Raw genomic sequence first — 22,686 nt, 5'->3', positions numbered from 1 at the left:
GAAATGCTGAGTCTGAACAGTCATATCTTGAAAGATTTTTGTTGTTGTTACCAATTCAATTCATCTATGTCCTAGTAATCTCAGATAATGCAATTCAAGGCCACTGAAGGAGATGAAAGAGATACAAATTGGAGAGAAAAGACAGAGATTGTCTTTGTTCACAGGTGACAGGAATATCTGTGTAGAAATTACAGAGACTCAAAAAACACCATTAATTTTTAAGTCCCTAAAACAGGAATTGCCAGCAAGACTGTATGGGGAGTACATAGTTACTACAAAGTCAGCTGCTTTCATATGTGGCACAGGTAAGGAGCTATGATTCAGAGGTTAAGAGCACATAACAACTTACAGTCGCCCCTTGCCACAGGAAGATTGTTGCAGTGTAGAAATGCCTTGCAGCGTCAAGTAAGGAAACCTAGCACTGAGTTCATAGTTTGAGAAGTTTCCCTCTAGAAACTTTTATTTCTATAATTTGCCACTTCCTCCCCTGGTGCCCTCACTTCTCACTTTGGCTTCCTGGTTTCCCGTTGTCCCTAAAAGCTCTTTAGGTATTCTCTATCCTCTAGGCCACTGCATCAGAATGTTCTGTATTATTGGAAAACAATGTCAAATGCTGCATGCAGAAATAGACAGAACCGAAAGTAATAAAGCTGAAAATAATCCTGGTTGAGAATGGAACCAACCTCTGTATTTTGTAGACAATTATAGACTGATTAGTGATTTGTAGACTGTAGCTACAGAATAAATTCTTAAGGAATAGCTGCCAGTTTGCTGACTTGTATTAAAGTGGGAACTTAAATCATCTTCAATTTGTTTCTGTGAGTATAAGGGCACATATTTAGCATGTAACCAGATATTATGCAGGTTCAGTAAAATGGTAGTTGTACGTTTTTCTCTAAGATCCATGGTTTCAATAGTCCTGGGTATTTTGCTAAGTTCCCCATACCAGGCATGGCTTCCCTTGTTGTGTGCCCCCTCGACCACAGCAGGAAGACACAACCACCAGTTCTTCTATCAGCAGTTTATTCAGGAACCTTGAACAAAATTCTCCCCTGAGCCCTGGCCTACAAACCCTTTTATATCATTCACGCCAACCAATCGCAGCAGGCTATGTCACTTCACCAGGCGCGTGGCCTCAGCCAACCAGAAGAGTGGGAACAAATCACCACCAAATGTGGACCTGTTTACCACAAGCTTCATAGCCAACAGGTGCCATCTATAAGGTGCGGCTTCAGGTAGCCCAGGGCAGGGGCCGTGGCTCCCTACATTCCCTCCTGACTTAAGTCCAATTAGAGAGTTGTTGGTTACTGCCAAGGTAAGTGTTCCACTACTGCACTTTCAAGAGTTCTTGTGCTTAGAGCATTTTAATGAGATGTATAAGCCAAGTTATCTTCTGTTTATCCTACTCAGGGTAAGTTCTGTACACCAAGATAAAAAGATTAAGCCATGAATAATGAAAACGTGGAACACTGAAAAGCAAAACCAGATAGACCATCTTATTTGCTTCAGGGTAGGTGGTATATTCAAAACTTTATTTTTTCACATGCCTTAAAATGTCTTTGGAAGGAAATGTGAAATTGGTCTCTGACAGGGACAAAATGAGTAATGTTTACACAGTGGTGGAGAAATGGTTTTCTGAACACTTTCAAGCCCATTTTCCAAACAATCCTGTTGTTCTTTGATGCTGGCTTGTTATCTCTGGTGGAAAGATGCCATTTGTGATTTGTATCATCTTTGAAGATGAAAGATTCATATGACAGAGTATTATTTAAGACATATCATGACTCTATGAGCTGGAAGCTGGAACCCAACAGCGAATGTTTCTGATTATAATTTTTCAATACAACAGTTTGGAAATAGATAATCACATTCTCTACCTCTCCTTTGGCGGATCAGATTAATTACAAGAAGTGACCTCCTTCTTTATATATTTATATAAAACACAACCACAACATGTTCTATGCATTCCAATGACGCACACACACACCTCTTTTGGTAAGAGTATTCATGAACTAAAAGGAATAGTGTGAGGCACAAAAAAAAAGAAAACAAACAAACAATATTTCTCTCCATACTGAGAACCCATCAATGTTTCTTAAACATATTGATAAATCATTATTTTTAGTTGATTGCATTGTTTTAGTGGATACTATGTTTTTTTATTCACTTTTATTACTCACTTAATTCCCCCAAAGGATGAAAATAGATTCATAAAATATTAGAATCTGGGAAAATGTATCTTTGAGGATACATTTCATGGAATTGTGACCTGTTAACTTCAAATTTGAATTTTCTCTTGTGCCGATTAAAAAAAAAAATAGTCTTCCTGAAAACATTGAATTATCTGTGCTCAAAGAAAACACAATGACATGGAAACTGGATGAAGGACAATCTTATTCCAGCCCACACATGCCATGGGAATTAGACAAGGTCATTTATTTTGGGTTATTTTCTTTCATGTTTTAACACAAGAAGCTGGTAGAAAGTTTCCCAGTGGTCAGTTGACTAAGCATTCTTGCTGACTGCAGTGCCTGATGGTTGGCAAGAATAACTATATGCAGTGTGGCATTCAGGGTGTCTACTCTTCATTTTTCCCTGATGGCCTCCAATCTGCATACTGTGCCTAAAGCCAAATGTATATATATGCCTGGACTCAGCCAAGTCACAGCCATGTGACTGCATATGGAGGTGGCCCCCCAACAGTATATTGTACCCAAAGATAAATATACATATATGTCTGGTCTCAGCCAGCTCAAAGGCATGTGCCTGGACATAGAGTTTTGGAAAAAAAATTCAGAGATGGGCCAGTGTCCATTTCTGATCACAGTTGAGTGAAGTCCCTTCTACATGTAACTTGTGTCTTAGAATTAGGGTGTGATATTTAAACTTTAGAAGAAATGGAGAAGAAGGCCATAAAGTTGCTATATGTAGACATACATAGTTCAGGGAAAGCGGGAGATGAAGGTATTCCACCGAAAATTCAAGTAAATACAGAAGAAATATACCACGGGGGGTCTTCTTAAAAATAAACTACTAAGCTGTTTACATTTCTCACATAATTATACTACATATAGTTCTATGTGGATTTGCACACTGTGGTGGTTTGAATGGGAATTGCCTCCCTAGGCTCAATATCTGGATACCTTCTTGATGGAACTGTTTGGGAAGGATTAGCAGCTGTGGTCTTGTTGGAGGAGGTGTGTCATTGGAGTGGGAGGAATCTTTGAGGTTTTAAAAGGCCATGCTATTCCCAGTTAGCTGTCTCTCTGCCTCCTCCTTATGATGTAGATGTAAGCTCTCAACAACTGCTTCAGGGCCATGCCTGTGCCTGCCTATGCTTGCCGTTCTGCTCTTGTGCTTGCCACCATAAAGATCATGAACTTATCCTCTGAAATCATATGAAAAGCTCCAATTTAATGCTTTTCCAGGCCTCTGAAGAAATGCATGATGTGGTGTACGTACAGACAAGGAGTCATAAATACTCAAATAAAAATAAATGCACATTTTAAAGAAGATGAGTTCAATCTTTTTAGAAAACACCATACTTTGTTCTTCTGTATACAATATCATTTACACATTAACTTATACTATATATAAGTCATTTATATAGTGAATCGATGTAGTTTTTAAATAGAAGAAAAAAAGGAAAAAAATTTAAAAACTCTTTTTCTAAATATGTCTTGTTCAGCTAACTGATCATCAATGCATGGTCAAACTCTCTCACTTCTTGTTTACAGCGAAAATAGATTAGGGTAGTGTTTGTGTGCTCCTCATTTGACCGATAGGCTGACAAACAGGTCTTCTGATTGTCATGACCCTCCATAAGACACTGTGCTCAGACATGGTTGGGAAAGGCCACTGTGATTTCTAACAGATCCTATGACAAGAGATCAGGATGTATTCTGAAAAAGCAAAACAACCCAAAACAACAGTAAAAAAAAAAATTTTTTTTTTTTTTTAGTTTGCCTTACAATAAACAATAAACTCTTTTGATCTTTAGTTACCTACTTTCTAACATTTGGGGAAAATTTTTGACATATAAAAAAAGAGTCCCTCTTCTTGCATTCACAAAGAACCAACCTGATGAATTATCAGAACAAATGCTTGGTTACAGAGTTCTGCCCTCCTTGTATGAGAATCGCTCTGATGACTGTTTGAGAGCAATGACTCCTGTTTCCACCGGTAATTGCCAGCTTCCTCCCTGCTTTGGAGCTTAGTTCTCCTTGCACTCTGTGTGAGATCTTTCAGTGTTTTCTGTCTCTGACACTTGTACACTTTTGCAGCAGGTCTCACACTAATGGGCTTACGATCATATTATTTGCTAAGCAGAGTGATTGCATGTTATTTTGACATTATTTTTGAGGGAAAGAACGTTAAAACCAAACCATCATCGTGTATTTCTTAAGCAGTTGAACCGTGAACCAGCTTTCTCCTGAGAAGTCAAACATAAAATGATTTTACCTCCCTTTGTCCATGTTAGGGTCACAGCCTTAAAAGATAAATGTTCTGAGAGAGAATCATGGGCACTCAGAATTCCCCATCATGTCCTTATGGAATGTTTGTCAAGCTTTGGGCTTTCATTGACTCTATGCGTCATTTTGGATAAATACAAATAAAGTTTTTCATTGCAATATTTTGCACTTTGAAAACTGACAGGAAATCCAGAGAAAGTTAAATATGTAGGTAAGTTTTAATTGTTTATTGCACATACACATACATACATACACACACAGAGAGAACATAAAGCACATTCTTTCTTTCTATCTATCTATCTATCTATCTATCTATCTATCTATCTATCTATCTATCTATCTATCTACATAATTGTGTATATATGTGCACATCCCCTGACACATGTATCTAGGTCAGAGGATAACCTGTAGGGGCTGTGAGAGCTAGTTCCTTCCTTCTATCATGTGGGTCCTGGAAACTATACTCATATCATCAGGCTCAGAACCAAATTTCTTCATCTATTTAGCCATCTCACCATCCCTAAATCAATGTTAAGTATAATAGCTTTTTTAATTTTTTTTTTTTTTGATTTTTAGAGACAGGGTTTCTCTGTGTAGCCCTGGCTGCCCTGGAACTCAGAAATACACCTGTCTCTGCCTCTGCCTCCCAAGTGCTGGGGTTAAAGGCATGTGCCACCATATATAAATGCCTGGCTTGTATAGTAGCTTTGAATGGGCACAAAATACATGTGTAAGCAATGCTTAGTCGAAGAAGAAGAAGAAGAAGAAGAAGAAGAAGAAGAAGAAGAAGAAGAAGAAGAAGAAGAAGAAGAAGAAGAAGCAGCATTCAGAATTTGAGCCAAGGAAGCAAAATTCCACCACCCCTTGGGAACATCCTTAGGACAAAATGTCAGAAGATGCCAAGGACAGCTGCTGAGGTCTGTAGCAGTAAACAGTGGAGGAAGATATTTATTTCAAAGATGAACTTTACGGACACAGGCTCTGTGTGGAGTGGCACAGAAGAATCTTTCATATGATCTTTTTTGGCTTTCTTCTGTTTCAAGACTACTAAAATTTAATAAAATTCTTTCAGCGAAAGCTTGCATGGGGGAACAGGAGTAAGAAGATGACTCTGTGTGTGTGTGTGTGTGTGTGTGTGTGTGTGTGTACACGTGTGCGCGCGTGCACACGATTGTGTGCTAGTGTGTGCATCTGTGCACTCTCAGGAGGAATTCTGAAGCCTGTTGTACTGGCTGGTTTTGTGTGTCAACTTGACACAGGCTGGAGTCATCACAGAGAAAGGAGCTTCAGTTGGGAAGTGCCTCCATGAGATCCAGCTGTAAGGCATTTTCTCAATTAGTGATCAAAGGGGATCAAAGTGGGTGGGACCATCTCTGGGCTGATAGTCTTGGGTTCTATAAGAGAGCAGGCTGAGCAAGCCAGGAGAAGCAAGCCAGTAAGTAACATCCTTCCATGGCCTCTGCATCACTTCCTGCTTCCTGACCTGCTTGAGTTCCAATCCTGCATCCTTTGGTGATCAACAGCCATGTGGAAAGCATAAGCTGAATAAACTCTCTCCTCCCCAACCTGCTTCTTGGTCATGATGTTTGTATAGGAATAGAAACCCTGACTAAGACACCTGTTTACTCAGTTCATTATTAAATCCAGCAAAGGGGAAGAAAATGGGTGAATGATCCATCTGATAACTCAAACACAAGTAAGGATGTTTGCTGTATCTACAATTCCATCCCTGGATTCTAGGCATGCACGAATATGCCTGGCTTTTTTATGTGGGTGCTGGGGATCCCAAATCTGGGGCTTATACTTGCAAGGCAAGTGCTTTATCCATGGAACCATGTCCCTAACCTTTTCTAAACTATTTTGTTTGTAATTAATATCTGGTACAAGAGGCAAGGATGCTGAGTCAATAGAGAAAAATAATACATTGTTGTGAACTTCAACTTTATAAGTAAGTTTCTTGCAAGCTAATGAGGAAGCACTTTAGTGTTCAGTCTGACCTTGAAATGTAACCAATCAAGACACATGGACATTGTGCGACTTTAAGATGTATGAGCTGAAGTTGGGCATGACAGACACAGACCTCAAATCCAATTTTTTGGCTTCCTAGCCATTTCTTTTCTATATCTCTTTGCCTGACTGTTACCGGAAAAGCATCATTCATAGATTCATTTTGTATTTGAATCTTGCGCAACCAAGGATGCTTTTCTTGCCTTCCATCGTTGCTCAAAAATTGTGGTACCTAAAGCGGGGGGGGGGGGGAGAAGAAAATCCACCATGTTCCAAGGTTTACTGGAGCCACACAACGTCCATTTTCATTACTAACAAAACAAGGCAGATTATTCCTTTAGAATCCATTTGAATATTTTCTTTTCAACCTGTTTATTATGTATTAAAATTAAGAGGGGAAAGTGAACCATGGATTTCAATTTAAATCTATGTGAATTTCACCCGACTTTTAAGTTTGTTTTCTGTAGTTGCCATTCTGTGATATGAATACTCTACAATTAGGAATTTTACAATACCCGCTTTTCTTTCATTTTAATACACCCTTTAGAAAGTAGACTTCAAAGCTCAACTCTGAATTCAACTGCTTCAGGCCAAAGGGCTTAAAAGTCATTTTTTTCTTGTGATTTTGTTACTACTTTGTCTTCTCTGTGATGTTCAGACTACCTCTGAGCTCTGAGTTTTGTTTTGTCTTTGAATTCAATGCCATTCTACTTTTGGCATTGCTTCCAAAGCACTCACTTTGTGATTCTCTGTGTTTGTAAGTTTGGACACAACTTCCAGTCTTTCTCTCTGAAGCTTCCTTTGTCTATTGGAGGGGAAAAAAAAAGATAGAAAATGTGATGAATACAATAGAACACAGGTATGTCATGTACATGATGCTTGTGCTTTAAGTAGCAAAATCTGGTTTGGTTACAAGTCCACATGTACAGAATAGAAATACGACACACACAATACATAATATAATGCACATACATTATATTTGTGTATTTACACACACACATATGTATATGTATTATGGTGTATACATATGTACACACATACACACACACACACACACACACACACACACACACACACACAGAAATATAAATGAAAAATCCAACCAATCCAAGCAAAGTTTCCAAAGATGATGTGCTTTGTTAGAGTTGACAGACAGAAGAGAGGTTTGCATGTGAAATGGATGGAGAAGGGACAGGTCCAGCAGATGCGATGAATGATTTTGTCATATGTAGAAAGGCCAGTTTGATGCCCAGTCATGTTTTAGATGCTCCTATGCAGCCGTCGAATGGTTGTGCCCTGCGTTCAAAACATATGTGGAGACTGTCTAGACTAATCTGTGATTATTTTGAAGTGTCTTTATCAGCAAGGCTTATGCAGGCTCAGCTTTGTGAAGGACAACTAGACAGAGAGATGGTTTGACTGTGTTCCCATGGAAACTCTCTGAGGGTTTTTACTAATATGCTTTTAATTTACATTAAAAGCACATTCCTAGAGTGTGTTCTTAAACAATGCAATACACACTTGTAGTTGACACCATGTGTAGTGGTTGAAATGTGACTTTGTAAACTTTTTTAAATTAAATTATGTAAACTTTTCTAAACAAATTATGAGAAGTAAATATAATAAAAAAGTAAGTGTGATATCAAAGAACCCTGAGGACAAGTTGGCTTACATAGCAAACACTTCCAGTTGTCAAAACCACATGTACCAGAGCAGAGAAAATAAAAAAGGAAACCATCTCAGCTCAGTTATAACAAAGCTATATTTTTACCTGTAATCTTTTATTAGATATTTTCTTCACTTACATTTCAAATGTTATCCCCTTTCCTGGTTTTAGCTCTGAAAACCCCCTATTGCCTCCCCCTCCTCCTCTCATAAACCCACCCATTCCTACTTCCTGGTCCTGGCATTCCACTACACTGGGCATAGAGCCTTCACAGGACCAAGGGCCTCTCCTGCCACTGATGACCGACTAGGCCATCCTCTGCTACATATGCAGCTGGAGTCATGAGTCCGACCACGTTTACTCTTTGGTTGGTGGTTTAGTCCCTGGGAACTCTGGGAGTACTGGTTAGTTGATATTGTTGTTCCTACTGTGGGGCTGCAAACCCCTTCAGCTTCCTGGGTTTTTTCTCTAGCTCCTCCATTGGAGACCCTATGCTCAGTTCAATGTTTCACTGAGAACATCCACCTCTGTATTTGTTGGGCACTGGTAGAGTCTCTCAGGAGACATCTATAATAGGCTTCTGTCAGCAAGCACTTGCTGGCATCCTCAATAGTGTCTGGGTTTAGTGACTGTATATGGAATGGATCCCTAGATGGGGCAGTCTCTGGATGGCTATACCCTCAGTCTCTGCTCCACATTTTGTCTCTGTAACTTCTTCCATGGGTATTTTAATCTCCCTGCTAGGAAGTACTGAAGTGTCCACAATTTGGTCTTCCTTCTTCTTGAGTTTCATGTGGTTTAGGAATTGTATCTTGGATATTCCAAGTTTCTGGGCTAATATCTACTTATCAGTGAGGGCATACCATGTGATTGGGTTACCTCACTCAGGATAATATTTTCTAGTTCTATCCATTTGCCTACAAATTTCATGAATTCATTGTTTTTGATAGCTGACTAGTACTCCGTTGTATAAATGTACCACATTTTCTATATCCATTTCTCTGTTGAGGGACATCTGGGTTCTTTCTTGCTTCTGGCTATTATAAATAAGACTGCTATGAACATAGTGGAGCATGTGTCCTTATTACATGTTGGAGCATCTTCTGGGTCTATGCCCAAGAGTGGCATTGCTGAGTCCTCAGGTAGTACTATGTCCAATTTTCTGAGGAACTACCAAACTGATTGCCAGAGTCATTGTACCAGCTTGCAATCCCACCAACAATGGGAGAGTGTTCCTCTTTCTCCATATTCTTGCCAGTATCTGCTGTCACCTGAGTTTTTGATTTTAGCCATTTTGACTGGTATGTGGTGGAATCTCAGGGTTGTTTTGATTTGCATTTCCCTGATAACTAAGGATGTTGAAAATGTCTTTAGGTGCTTCTTGGCCATTCGATATTCCTCAGTTGAAAATTCTTTGTTTAGCTTTGTACCCCATTTTTTAATAGGGTTGTTTAATTTTCTGGTGTCTAACTTCTTGATTTCTTTGTATATAGTGAATATTAGCCCTCTCTCAAATGTTGGATGGGTAAAGATCTTTTTCCAATCTGTTGGTTGCCTTTTTGCCCTATTGACAGTGTTCTTTGCCTTACAGAATCATAACAAAGCTATTTTAATATTGCAACCTGTAAAGAGCATTACAGGAAAATAAGATTAGTAGATACTACCACTTAGTGAATAGACTCAAATGAACATCTCTCTCTCTCTCTCTCTCTCTCTCTCTCTCTCTATATATATATATATATATATATATATAATTGTATACATACATACATACATACATATGTGTGTAAAATCCATTATGATTTGTATCTAAATCCAGGAGTACAATATTAATACTTGAAAGTTATTGTTTCTTAAATGGCACTAATTCCACAAAAGGCAGATCAAAAGATTCATGGAAAGATTGCTTTGGGAGACACATCTTATAGTTGAAATCCTAACAAGGTATACATCACCTCTGTTTAATAAGTGGGCATTACCAAAGGGGAAAGAACAACAGATCCCACCTTGTCAAGAAATGAACTCAGAATGTTACAGTAACCCACATACTAGACGTAAAACCTGAGGCCCCAGAATTCACAGAAGAAAACCTAAGGGGAATACTGCAAGACATTTAAATAGGCAGACTTCAAGGAACAGAGTCAAAACTACAACAATTGTAGGACATCAAACTAAGAATGTTTGTACCCAAGGAGATGAAGAATGCATAAAGGGACAGCTGGGAAGGAAAGAGAACATTTGCAGTTCACTGTATTTGAAGTGTTTTTATGGGTTGTGTGAACACATGAAAACTCATGAGTAAAAATCCATGTAAACTGACTTGAAGTGGGCTATTGACATGAGCAGATATGCAAGAAGAAAAGTGTCCAACATCAGTGCCAGGGAAGATGCAAACCCAAGGAAGCCGTAAGGTACACAAATCTCCCTAGGTAAAATGTTGTCAAAATGCAAAAATCAAAAGACAAAGATGCTGGCATGATGGATGGGGGGGGGGGGACCTCTTACGTTCTTCTGCTGAAAGGAGAGTTATTATAGAAATTGATATGGAGGGATCTCACAAACAAGAACTAAAGCTTTCCCCTCACCCAGCTGTTGCCTAGTTTTGTAGACAGCCTAAGAAAAGGGGATCAGCATATCCAAGAAACAGTTGAACTCGCACATCCATTCCAATACTTTTCACAGCAGCCAGCACATGCAATCATCTTTAATGTCCACCGATGGATGATTCAATAAAGAAGATGTGGTATATGTGTAGACAGTGGGACAATTTGTAGGCACATGGATCAGATCCTGCCATGTGCAGTAGCATGAAATAAACTAAAGGACAAATAATTACAGTGACAGCAAAATGCTTTGCTCACATGTGAATCCCAAATGGTTGATTTTTATAGCAGTAGAGGGTTGAATAGAGATCATTAGAAGGTAGTATGATCATGGACATCTCAAGAGAGAGGCTGAGAAATACATGTCAAAATACAGCTAACTGTCAGAGTAATGAATTCTGGACTACAATAGGGTGATCACAGATCACATCACTTTAGAATATATTTTATATAAAGAGCTACAAGATAAGACTTTGGCAACTTGAAAAGAAAGAATTTGTTCATATTAGGGAAGTAGAAATGTTATTTATCTTACTACTATCTTTTCATAATGCATGTATTATATCCCATAACTATGTAAAATTTTTATATGCCAAAACCATTTACAGTAAGTTATCTGACTTTCTATTTTTATTTCAAACAATTTTTATTTATATAGATCCTTTGCCTTCTTATCTATTATAAATAATTAGAAGACTATAGGTAATAATAAGTCTATAATTCATAGGGAAAGTCTAGGTAAGTTATTTGAATCTTTAAGTCACATATTTAAATCTATTTAGATTTTTTTATTGCTTCAGTGACATTTGCTAGCGTTGTGTTTTATTAGCTCTATCTTAGGTAGCTCAAGTTATTTATGGCCAGTTAGAATGGTATTATTACATGCTTTTGGGCACAATGTATTCAGTATAAGTTTTATTTTCATAATTCTTTTCCTATATATTTCCATTTTTGTGTTGTATATATAACACCAAACAGGCTATGTTTGATTTTCACAAAGTAAAGCAACTTTATTTTCTTTGAGTAAACTTAATGGCATTGTATAAAGGATTGCTTTTATAGATTATTTTTAGTTATGGCTGAATTCAACTTTCTAGGATAGTAAAAGGATTTTTGTATCTATATTTGACAGAAATATCAATTTGGAATTTTATTTAGTTACATTCTCCTGATTTTGTTATGAGAATAATGTAGTTCTCATAAAACCGGGTAGACATTGCCTAATTTGCATCCAACCTGGTATTTTATGTTTGCTGTTTGCTGGTACTGTCACATATAAAGATTTTTCTTTATGCATTATCCATAAAAAAGTAACTCATTGAATAATTTTTTGGTCACAACTGCTTTCCAAATGAGACCATGACAGCGCCTTCCTCTGCAGTCCTCTATAAAGCCCACATGCTTCATCATGTTGGGACCAATAATTCTCATATAAGTGTATACAAACATTTCCATTATCATAGTTTTCCTTTTTTGAAGCAGGTAGATCATAGGTTGGTGACTAAATATGCTGGCCATTCTGATCTAACTCTTATGGCCAACTGACCTTCAAGTAGTTAACACCAGTGAAAACTTTAATTATGACATCCTTTTTCAGAACTAAGGAAAAAATGTCAAGCCTACCTCTTCTGTGAATTCCTGCTCGTTAAACAAACTGGGCACAGTTTCAGGCTGCAGAATCGCCTCAGGCAAATCCATGCATTTTACAGGACTGGCATCACTGTTAGCAGTTGGCCATAGCGTTCTACTCTGTGAATTGGTAACCAGAGGCAGAGCCAGGAGCATGACCAGATCCAGGTGAGTCTGAAGTCCATAGTCAAAGCCTGTTTCAAACATAAAACAAGCAAAAGCAAACAAGCCAATACTCCCCTACTCCCTGGGAACCTCATGCAGTCCAGCCTGGAACAAAAAGCTTCACCAGAGTAAAAACAGAACCCTTACCAGTCTTGAGTTCTGGATCTAATGTATTGGGGTAAATTTAGAATGGCTTTTACTCTGTCTGCAATCACAAGAGGCTTAAGCTGCCTCAGAATAGCATGGAAGTTTAATTCTACTAAAATAGCAAGTGTCTTTATCAGCATTGACAAGCATTGTAGGAATCTATCATGGAAGTCGGGCCCTTGAATTTTGTTATTGCTGCTAGGGAATAATTTACTAAAAAGTCACAATGGGTAACTACTTAATTTAAATCATTATTGTCTTGGATCAATAAAAAAGACAAGATAATATGCCTTTAATAATGACAGTAGATATTGATCCAAACTAGCTTCTAACTTAGCTATACCCTGTTTTTATTAAGGTATATTGTTTAAAGTTTTTAACTCTGTGTTTTCTTGCTTCTAGGTGAGGATATATCAGTTGCCCATAGAGGCCACGGAAAGGTGCCAAGTCCTCTGAAACGGAAATAACAGGTGGATGTTGTTAGCTTCCAGGTGCATGCTGAGAATTGAACCCAGGGCCTCTGGGAAAACAGCAGGTACTTTTAACCATCGAACCTGAACCATCCCTCAAGCCCTCTATACACAGGTTGTAATTTTAATAATGAGCCACTATGTAAAAAAGAATGTGTGATCTGCTTTCATTAGGATAATGATAACTGGTTCCCAGTTAGTAAGGGTGGGGCTATCGTACACACAGAGTTTTATGTTGTGGAATATCTTGTCAACTACAATGTCTAGATTTGGTAACAAGAATTAGATTTTAAATGCTACTTGTAGAACAATAACTATGACTGCCTTACACTGGTAAATCACAGTGAGATTCTAGAACACAAAAGCTCATGCTAGAGACAAATAAAAGGTTGGGGCTTACACAATTCCCCAAACCACAATTCTAACGACGGTTAAATGTTAATACCATGAGATCTCATCTGTAACGGCTCATTAAAGCCACTTTCTTTCATGTTCTGCTATTTTGGTAAGTAAAAATTCTGTGTAAACACACATTGTATTGGTAAATCCACTCCTGTTTAATAGCCGTGGAAGAAATCTTTCTATGATCATTTTGACTTTATTTTCATCTCAGAACATCATTGATTGTGAAAATGCAGTCTTACTTAGAACAGTTGTCACATGCATTATATTGTGGCTTTCCTGAGCTTATGGATGCCAAGTCCAGGAAGATTCCCTTGGTGACGAAGGATCTTGATCTAGTTTCCTAAGCATGCTAACCAGGGAATGATGCCCATGAGTAATGGTCACCACACAACTAAGGAAATAACTTCCATCATAACTCAAGTATGAAGAGCTACAAGTATATATTATGCATTAAATACCAATTAATTATGAAAAAAAGCTAAAATTTAAAATCAAAATTCACTAAAATTCAAAACTGTTTTAATTAATAGTATCTGTTAATTTATGGTGATACTTAAATTTGGATAGTTTTCTATTTTGAGACAGGGTCGTACCTTTTAAACCAGGCTAACATGAGACTTCTTCTACAGACCATACTGGCTTGAAACCTTCCTGTCTCTGCCTCCTGGGTCATAGTACAGATTTAACCACTGTGTATGACTTTAAAAGTTAACATTGTTATAGAATATTTTGAGTATTGTCTTACTCTTAAACTTATGTTCTATCAAAAATGGACTATATGTTTCCTAAATCAAATTCAACCAGTCAAAAGTTTGATAAGACAATACATACTAAATTATGAAACACTGGTCAAAGTTCATTATGGTTATGTTCCAAAGAGTTTGAAATTGACCAAGACTCATAAAACAAGAGCAACTCCATTGACAACAACAAAGTTTCTTCTAGAACACACATGCTTGAACTCAGAGACCATGTCTACCCTTCAACTGTACTTGTAAGTTTTATTTTCTAAAATATACCCTGATTTCTGTGGTTCTATGAAATGGAAGCTTTGTAACCAAAACACTAGGAGGCCTGAAACTCAAAAAGATTTACAAATATTCACTTAACAGATTAGGTTTTCCAAGATGTGCTTCATCGTATAGCATGATTCTTAAAAGGTTCTGGTGTGCCGGGCGTGGTGGCGCACGCCTTTAATCCCAGCACTCAGGGGGCAGAGGCAGGTGGATTTCTGAGTTCGAGGCCAGCCTGGTCTACCAAGTGAGTTCCAGGACAGCCAGGGCTAGGGCTATACAGAGAAACCCTGTCTCGAAAAACCAAAAAAAAAAAAAAAAGGTTCTGGTGCAAGACTGTAGAATTATCAGATAATGTTTTTTTCACTACTATATGTAGACCATACCGTAGAAGGGACAAGGACCAAATCTGGTAGAAATACTGAGATTGCATGCTGTGTTGAATGACAACTGTTACACTCAAAGCCAACAATAACTGACACTTCCAAGTACAAAAACTATGTTATTTATTTTGACATAGTACCTGGATTTAAATGAAAAATAAATCTGTTTCCCCACATCCGTTGATTTGCTAAGTCTATAAGATAAAATAGGAATTCTGACAATCTGAAAGAAATGGATGTATGGGTTAATGAAAGATAATATTTAGTACCAACCAAAACATGAGCCGCTGATGGGACAGGTTGATTCCACCCATTTTATTTATGTAGTGGGAGACTGTGACTTAATTAGTTCATGCTAAGAAACCCTGCTCCCTCTGTATGTCATTCCTGAGAGGATGCTGGACAGACCACAGAGATATCGCCGTCTCGACCATCAGTGAGCATGACACTTAAAAATGTAAGGTAATTCTCACCCTTGAAGCAGAGCCACACCATAGAAAGACAGCTAAATTAGTAAGGTTCAGTTATACACACTTCAAAACAGACTCTTAAAAATAATTGCTATCATTACTGTGGTCATCACTGAAAGACTTGACAAGGCTGTTGATTTATCTTCTCCTTTGTAGAATTCCATCACTCATTTTCCTAAAGGGAGACAACTGTGCTGGCTTCAGTCTCCAGAGATGAAGCACATTTTCATTATCTATGACTTTAATGCATCTTCTCTCTCTTAATGGTTTTTTGAAAAAGCAAAAATTTTAAATCATATCAATGAAACCATTGATTAATCAGGGCCCCCCTGCAGATTTTCACATTTCAAAATGAATGTTACATATACAGGAGGCCCTAAGGTTATACAAGATTTTGATATAAACTTTCAGATGTTTTGTTAGCATTTATAACAAATTTTCACAGAGATTATAGTTTACAGGTATATTAATTTATATAGGAAATATTTTTAAAACTCACCTTTCTAATCATCTTTCTAATCTAATCATCTTTCTAATCTTTCTAATCTAATCATTCAGATTTACTTTTTTCAAATTTATCATTTTAAGAAGTCACTGAGAGATTTTGGTGATACCAAAGTGATTATTTATTGGTTTGTCTGTATGTGTGGTTTATGTATGACTATGATCAACAAAATTATCATGTGGGCAGTTTCAGAAACAGCAAATACTCAATCGAGTATTTATTCAATAAACACATGAGTACAAAGAGATAAAAATACAAGGCATTCAATGTAGCTCAAGTGATAGATGAAATGGATATCTTCTAATGAATACACCTAATCCATTAACACTAAAAAAGCCAAAAAGATAAACACAAAGGAATAAATAAACATTTACATACAACTGCTTCTGATTAATATCACTCTGTTTAGCTTCAATGTTTCAAGATTAAAGTCAAGGTGTTTGCAAGCCTGAGTTCCCTGTGGATGCTCTAGGGTAATCTATTTCCTTTCTTCTACATTCTCCAAATCTTTCCCATCATAGTATCCTTTATCTTGAGGCATCTAATTGGATTGCTTTGAGTGTCCTTTGAACTCATTCTTTCTTCTCACAGAACAACAAAAGTTTCTGGCTTTTGAAGGCAGAGTAGCATAAGCCTTATCATTCCACTTGAGCCCTCTCAACAAATTCAGGCATCTCTCCCATTCTGTGGCCCCAACATCAATCACAGAGGTAGAATCTTCCTACATTATAGTGGTCTGTAGTAACAGATTGCTGGGATTCAATTTTGTATGGCTGCAGACTACCAAAGTTTACAAAAGATCCATGCTCACCCAGGAGCTAGAAGACAGTGATTAAGGCCTTTAATTCTACAACAGATTCAGCAAAACAGCAGCAGGCCAACATCATCCTTGAACAACAGAAACAATGCTATAAACTGCACATCCACCATCGGATGCATTAGATGCTCACGTGGACTAGACCTACAGTTGGCCTCAGTTTGCAAAACAGCAGTTGTCAGGCAAGTGCTATAAATTCATGCTGCTCAGGTTACAGTGTAAAATTCTATCATGGCCTTTACTAAGATGTGGGTTTGTATACTATACTATTTATTAACATTATTTGGTGACTTTATATGTAATTTAAAAATGCGTGTCCAGCCATCTCCACTTTCTAATTCTAGGGTATTTTTAAATGTCCAAAGGAAGCTTTGTGCCACTTGGAACACTGCCATATACCCCTATGCCACCATCCCCTGAACACAATCACTACAATCTCTGCCTTTATACATTTGCCACCTATGGGCATTGGACTAACTTCTCTGTGATAGACACTGCTATATTCAATGTCAATCAGACATGTTAGTGGTAAGAATAACAAAAACAATATTTAGATCAAAGATTTATAAGTTATAGAGATTTCTCCATAGGCAGAGTGTTTATGATATTTGACTTTTCTCAGTAAGAGAGGAAAACCATTCCCCTAGCTACATTTTCGTCTACTTTCTAAACACTCTCACTTAAGACATACAACATTTTATTAAAACTAATGTATGTGTGCATGTCTTCTATGTCTCAAATGGCCTCACTAGTTTCCTCACCAATTTTACTGGATACTTATTAGAGGTATAATGATATCAAAAATTCAATGGCTTGAAGGAACCCGAATGTGCTGGTTTGTTGTTTTGGAGGTCAGATGTGCAAAGCAAGGGTTATACAGCTGAAATTAAAGTCCTGGTAGGGCAAATGTTATTCTGGAGGCTCTAAGGGAAGAAATGAGATTTTTCATTTTCCAATTTCTAGAAGCTGTTCATAATTTTAGGCTCCCAGCCCCTGTAAGCTCTCGGATTGTCACTAAGCTCTACTTTTGGTGCCTTATCTTTTCTGGACCCTTTTGGTCATGTCAGACCCAGGTAATACCCATTTCAGGATAATAGCCATTTTAAGAGTCTTAACCTACAAATTTCGCCCTTTTCATGTAAATAAGCAGTGTTAGATTCTAATGGAAATGTATTTGCCATCTATTATTTTGTCTGCATGTAAATCAATCCAAAACAAAATGACAGATACTAATTACATGGAAAGAAAACAGTCCTCAAAGAACTGCTCCCACCTATATCCCTGTGGGAGAATTCTCCCAAAAGTCTGGTTTACTATTTGTTCATTGTTTCATTTTGACACACCCTAGATTTGCTGCTGCTGCTGCTGCTGCTGCTGCTGCTGCTGCTGTTAGAGAAACAAGGGGTAGGAGAACCCTAGTACTTTATTAGATAGGCCATAGATAAACAGTCACAGGCAAGCCCATCATCTTCTGGGATAATGTTAAGGTTCACCTGTCTGTGATAGCCTTTCTCGTCTACTGTCCAATCACTTCAGCAGCAGGTCTGCAGAGGAGGTGGAATAGATTTACTGGTGTGATAACCTACTTCAGCCAATTATAATATGTGTATGTGTAAACACCTGAACTTCAAGCTCCATGCATTTCTGACTCACAGTCTCTCCCTGACCTTTATTGGAAGGCTCTGTACTCATCAGATCCCTCTCAGCTGGTACAAAGCAAGCTCATACATTTCACCTTTGGAGAAACTGAAACACATTTCAAAGAGGAGCGACAGCTTCTTTTGGTTACAAGCAGGTTCTGAAATACACCAGTGTGACATCTTATTGAATTTATTGGAGTGGCTGCTACCTACAGCATGCAGATGGTAGATTCAACATTCTCATCTAAAATGCCAGGAACACAGATGAAAATTGCAAAAGTAAACTCTCAGAACAGATCATGTATCTGGGCAGACAGCTACATCCTTCAACATTCTTGTTTAGTCAATTCAAGCACAGAGGATCTTAAACCATACCTACGTTGGGTTTTATCTTTTTTATACACCAAGATAAAAGTCTCTGCCATTTCCTGCTTAGCTTTAGCTATCAGCCTGACCCCCCATACAGACACCTGAAGGAGTCCTGATTGAGGGATATCCCAGATTGAATTGGCCGATGACCAGTGATGTCTGTAAGAAATTGTCATGATTAATGATAAATGAGGGATAGTCTGGTCCACTGTGGGCAGCACCATCCCTAGGCAGGTAGACCTAGGGTGTTTAAGGAAGTTAGCAGAGAGAGCATTCCTTCATGGTTTTCTTTTTCAGCTCCTGATTTGAGATCCTGTCCTGACTTCCCCCAAGCAGTGTTCCATAAGCAGGAAGTGTAAGCTGAAAGAAATTCGTTCCTTCCATAAGTTATTGTAGACATGGTGTTTTGTCACCAACATAGAAAGGAAGCTAGAACAGTATTGCGTCGGTTTTTATTTCCCTAAATAAAATGATTCCTTCCTACAATAAATATAGCAGATAAGAATGCAGCAAGGCACAAGCTATGATAAACCTCCTGACAGAAGAGTCATCTGATTCTGCTTACATTAGACAGCATGGAAGTAGAGAGGTACAATTTACTGGTGTCTGAGGAGGATTATGGGTAGTGTGCACACTAGTAGAGTTACTATCAGGAAGTAGAGTTCAGCCACATTGTGTGCTGTGGAGGACTTGAGGTTTCCAAGTGATTTTTTTTTTTCCATTTTACCTACTTGATGTTTTCCCTTTCTTTATGGCTATTGTTCCCTGTGCACTAAAACATCTGAAATGTTTCTGTTCTGTAACTACTGTGTGATCCCTCAAATACAGAATAAATTTAAATTTTCCTTTTCCTGTGTTAATTTTCAGTTTATAGACATGGTGTGTGTGTGTGTGTGTGTGTGTGTGTGTGCATATGCATACAAGATTTTTAAATAACTTTACTGAGGTTAATTGACACAAAAAGGTTGTTATTTATACTGAACACAATTTGAAGTGTTTGGAAAGGTTGTACACCTGTGAGTACATCATCAAATTCAGTATCTTTTCTGAAAGTGTTCTCCTTCCCCTTGGTTTTCACTTGCATAGTGCTTATTTGTTTGTTTGTTTGTTTTTTTAATCTTACTTTTGATGTTCTTGCGTTTAATATATAATCTCCTGACTCTCATACTGTAAGATGGGTTTTGGTGGTGCAGATGTTGTTGAGTCATTAAATACCACTCAGATTCCTGTATCTAACTCAATAAAACTCACTGGCCCAGCAAATAAGAATTTGGAGATAGTTTTACTTTGGTCTGTCATGAGTTCCATATTAGAGATGAGCAGACATTTGCTCACATCTCTTCAAGAACAGTATCCCATGACACGTTGGAAACATAGTTTATTCACTTGCAAATACTAAATCTTCTCTTCAGTGGACATTTAAAAACAATGGAACGTGATATATATATATATATATATATATATATATATATATATATATAATTTATTTGTATTTTATCTTGAGACAGATGGGCGTTGGCTTGAACCTGGGTTTTCGTAATAATTACTGATATTTAGCGTTTGCTTTGAGCTAGCTTAAGTCTTACTTATATATTCCCAGTTGCACTGTTTCTGGATTAAGAATTTCAGTTATATTTGCCTTCTTTTCTATCCTTTTTGACTTGCTTTCTTCTACATTGAACGTCTCATAAATAAAAAAAAGTACACTCAAAGGTTATTGATTCTCAAAGTAGTCTTGAGTCTAAGTTGCAAATGCCACAATTAATTGTAAAAAAAAAACATCAAGAAAGAAATTTACCTATCGAATTTCATTGAAGGGTACTTTTATCTCTCTTTCCTTCCCCCTCCCTCCCCCTCCTCCTCCCTCTCCCTACTTTCTCCTTCTTTCTCTGAGTATGTAAAATCAAAAGAAAATTTTACCAAACATGCTATGTCATACCATGCAAAGCATCTACCCACCTTCTCAAAGAAACCTATTGCCACTTCCCCTCGGAGCTGGTCTTTGTTCCTGTTGCTGTAAAACAAAGTACAAACAAAGTTTGATTCCTTTCTGAGCCAAACCCATGTGCCAAAATAGCAGAGATCTAGCAATTACTGAGATTTTTTTTCTTTGTATGTATACATCCAAACAAAATCTCATGAGTGCTCAAATAGTTTGCACCTGTGTTTTGTAAAATATTCTTATATGTGAATCAGGAAACAAATAGACAAAAAAAAAAAAATCTAATTGGGTAGAATTGAGAAGCCCATGAACCTGGCAAATTGGGATAAGATAAAGCAGTATTTATTTTGCAGGAGGGTTTGTTTTAGGAATCATCTCTAATTTACCCATTTGCTACAGTGAAAACAGAAGGGACTAAAGCACAGCCCTTTTATTACTCTGTGATGTATCAGGTGTCTTACCATGAGCTCTTCCAATGGTGGGCACTGAGAACCACCTTTAGTCTTCTTGTCTGAAACAACTTACCTGAAGTCTATATTAAGTCATAAGTAATTATGGACACAACTTAACTAGTAACCTAAACACAGTAAAGGTAGGAAAGCTAGGCAGAATTTTGTTTACCAAGCACCTTGATTGTAAACCTATTTCCCAAAAATGGTGGGTAGAGTAGTAATAACAGAGGTGATTGCTGAAATACTTCAAAATGAGAAATTCTTATAGAAGAGATGTTTGAGATGTGACATGTGTGCATAATGACAAGGAAAACTGACTATGAGGGACAGCGGTGGAATGATCAAATCCACCAGTGATACTGTCTATTACATGTCCCTTAGAAGCAATAACAGTAGATTACAATCTTTCCCACACACCACCTCATTTATTCATCTCTACTACTCTGTTAGTATATTTCCTCCTTTTCCTTTTAGTGATTGCACATTATACAATCACCAAACTTCTAATTGGAAATAGCAACCAAAGCAAAAGAAGATATGGAAACTGAATAAAAAAAAAAAGCCTGTCTATAATTTCCTTGAGTCATGGCTTGTGAAGGTAACAGAAAATTGGCCAATGTCTATTTCTCACATTTTCTAAAATTACTAATAATCCTGAGACAAAAAAACCCACAAAATAAGAAGTGTATAGAATTGTTCTTTGGAATAGTTGAAGCAGAAAATACTCCTTATAATTTTAAAAGGTCAAACAATCATGACTCATCTTCATCACGTGGAAGAGTTGCCTTTCAGTCATGAAGTGGGAGATGAGCATCATGGACCCCACTGCCCTCCTGGAAGTATTATAGATACATATGATAATGGTTATGTAACCTAATCTTGCATTACTTTGTCTGTGTACTATAACTGAGAATACCTCAGTCAGCAATATGCTCTGCCTTGAGTGTAGAATGCTGTTTATTGGCCCTGGATTTGTTAATTCTGTTGTGCTGCAATCTCTCTTGACTCCCATGACTTAATGTGGAAGTGGCCCACACATTTATTTCACACATTACTGGAGAAAACTATATTATTTTAATCGGACAATATTTCTAGTAGAATAAACACTTAATACACATTGCCTAGTATTGAGGTTTGATTTATTGCTGTGTATTATAATACATAATACTGAATGTATAATACTATAATGTATAATCTAATACTATATATGATATAATACTATATATATAATATAATACTATAATGTATAATACTAAATTTTATACAAGAAGGTCTAGAACCTATGAGTGACTTCTCATGTTTACAAGCTTTTGTTGTGCAAACCTTGTTCCGTGATTTAAAACTACTGGTTAAATAAAATTGGCTATAGCCAACAACTAGAGAGATTAGAGATATGTGTATTTAGAGTGATCTAAATGAATGAGGAGAGACAAGGGAAAGGGAAGAATGAGACAGAGAGAGAAGGAGAGAGAGAGGGAAAGGAGGAGGAGGAGAAGAAGAGGAGGAGGAGGAGCAGGAGGAGGAGGAGGAG

The sequence above is a fragment of the Mus pahari genome, chromosome 9, assembly GCF_900095145.1.
Source record: "Mus pahari chromosome 9, PAHARI_EIJ_v1.1, whole genome shotgun sequence".
NCBI classification, from domain to species: Eukaryota; Metazoa; Chordata; class Mammalia; order Rodentia; family Muridae; genus Mus; species Mus pahari.
Note: the sequence above shows the minus strand (reverse complement) of the source record.